Source organism: Musa acuminata, unplaced genomic scaffold (genome assembly GCF_036884655.1).
Source record: "Musa acuminata AAA Group cultivar baxijiao unplaced genomic scaffold, Cavendish_Baxijiao_AAA HiC_scaffold_124, whole genome shotgun sequence".
NCBI lineage: Eukaryota > Viridiplantae > Streptophyta > Magnoliopsida > Zingiberales > Musaceae > Musa > Musa acuminata.
Window position 1 is genome coordinate 40,001 of NW_027020403.1, and position 2,500 is coordinate 42,500.

Here is a 2,500-nt window from a genome sequence, read left to right on the forward strand (position 1 = left end):
CTTGCGTGGTGCGGTGACCGTCGTGAGCGGAGCAAAACGTCAGCCATCTCAGCACCCTGGAACCCCCCGGGTGGCACAGGGCTGGATGGGGCTTTCGTATATAGCAGGGACGGTGCTGCCTCTCGCTTCGCTCGCTGTCCGCCGCTCGCCGCTCGCTCGCGCAGCCAAAAATGGCCAGTTTTGGCCCGTTTTTGGGCCGTTTTGGCCAGTTTTTGGCCTGTTCTTGCATTGCGCGGTGACCGTCGAGAGCGGAGCAAAACGTCAGCCATCTCAGCACCCTGGAACCCCCCGGGTGGCACAGGGCTGGATGGGGCTTTCGTATAGCAGGGACGGTGCTGCCTCTCGCTTCGCTCGCTGTCCGCCGCTCGCCGCTCGCTCGTGCAGCCAAAAATGGCCAGTTTTGGCCCGTTTTTGGGCCGTTTTGGCCAGTTTTTGGCCTGTTCTTGCATTGCGCGGTGACCGTCGAGAGCGGAGCAAAACGTCAGCCATCTCAGCACCCTGGAACCCCCCGGGTGGCACAGGGCTGGATGGGGCTTTCGTATAGCAGGGACGGTGCTGCCTCTCGCTTCGCTCGCTGTCCGCCGCTCGCCGCTCGCTCGTGCAGCCAAAAATGGCCAGTTTTGGCCCGTTTTTGGGCCGTTTTGGCCAGTTTTTGGCCTGTTCTTGCATTGCGCGGTGACCGTCGAGAGCGGAGCAAAACGTCAGCCATCTCAGCACCCTGGAACCCCCCGGGTGGCACAGGGCTGGATGGGGCTTTCGTATAGCAGGGACGGTGCTGCCTCTCGCTTCGCTCGCTGTCCGCCGCTCGCCGCTCGCTCGTGCAGCCAAAAATGGCCAGTTTTGGCCCGTTTTTGGGCCGTTTTGGCCAGTTTTTGGCCTGTTCTTGCATTGCGCGGTGACCGTCGAGAGCGGAGCAAAACGTCAGCCATCTCAGCACCCTGGAACCCCCCGGGTGGCACAGGGCTGGATGGGGCTTTCGTATAGCAGGGACGGTGCTGCCTCTCGCTTCGCTCGCTGTCCGCCGCTCGCCGCTCGCTCGTGCAGCCAAAAATGGCCAGTTTTGGCCCGTTTTTGGGCCGTTTTGGCCAGTTTTTGGCCTGTTCTTGCATTGCGCGGTGACCGTCGAGAGCGGAGCAAAACGTCAGCCATCTCAGCACCCTGGAACCCCCCGGGTGGCACAGGGCTGGATGGGGCTTTCGTATAGCAGGGACGGTGCTGCCTCTCGCTTCGCTCGCTGTCCGCCGCTCGCCGCTCGCTCGCGCAGCCAAAAATGGCCAGTTTTGGCCCGTTTTTGGGCCGTTTTGGCCAGTTTTTGGCCTGTTCTTGCATTGCGCGGTGACCGTCGAGAGCGGAGCAAAACGTCAGCCATCTCAGCACCCTGGAACCCCCCGGGTGGCACAGGGCTGGATGGGGCTTTCGTATAGCAGGGACGGTGCTGCCTCTCGCTTCGCTCGCTGTCCGCCGCTCGCCGCTCGCGCAGCCAAAAATGGCCAGTTTTGGCCCGTTTTTGGGCCGTTTTGGCCAGTTTTTGGCCTGTTCTTGCATTGCGCGGTGACCGTCGAGAGCGGAGCAAAACGTCAGCCATCTCAGCACCCTGGAACCCCCCGGGTGGCACAGGGCTGGATGGGGCTTTCGTATAGCAGGGACGGTGCTGCCTCTCGCTTCGCTCGCTGTTCGCCGCTCGCCGCTCGCTCGCGCAGCCAAAAATGGCCAGTTTTGGCCCGTTTTTGGGCTGTTTTGGCCAGTTTTTGGCCTGTTCTTGCGTGGTGCGGTGACCGTCGTGAGCGGAGCAAAACGTCAGCCATCTCAGCACCCTGGAACCCCCCGGGTGGCACAGGGCTGGATGGGGCTTTCGTATAGCAGGGACGGTGCTGCCTCTCGCTTCGCTCGCTGTTCGCCGCTCGCCGCTCGCTCGCGCAGCCAAAAATGGCCAGTTTTGGCCCGTTTTTGGGCTGTTTTGGCCTGTTTTTGGGCTGTTCTTGTGTGGCGCGGTGACCGTCGTGAGCGGAGCAAAATGTCAGCCATCTCAGCACCCTGGAACCCCCCGGGTGGCACAGGGCTGGATGGGGCTTTCGTATAGCAGGGACGGTGCTGCCTCGCGCTTCGCTCGCTGTTCGCCGCTCTCCGCTCGCTCGCGCAGCAAAAAATGGCCAGTTTTGGCCCGTTTTTGGGCTGTTTTGGCCAGTTTTTGGCCTGTTCTTGCGTGCCGCGGCGACCGTCGTGAGCGGAGCAAAACGTCAGCCATCTCAGCACCCTGGAACCCCCCGGGTGGCACAGGGCTGGATGGGGCTTTCGTATAGCAGGGACGGTGCTGCCTCTCGCTTCGCTCGCTGTCCGCCGCTCGCTGCTCGCTCGCGCAGCCAAAAATGGCCAGTTTTGGCCCGTTTTTGGGCTGTTTTGGCCTGTTTTTGGGCTGTTCTTGTGTGCCGCGGCGACCGTCGTGAGCGGAGCAAAATGTCAGCCATCTCAGCACCCTGGAACCCCCCGGGTGGCACAGGGC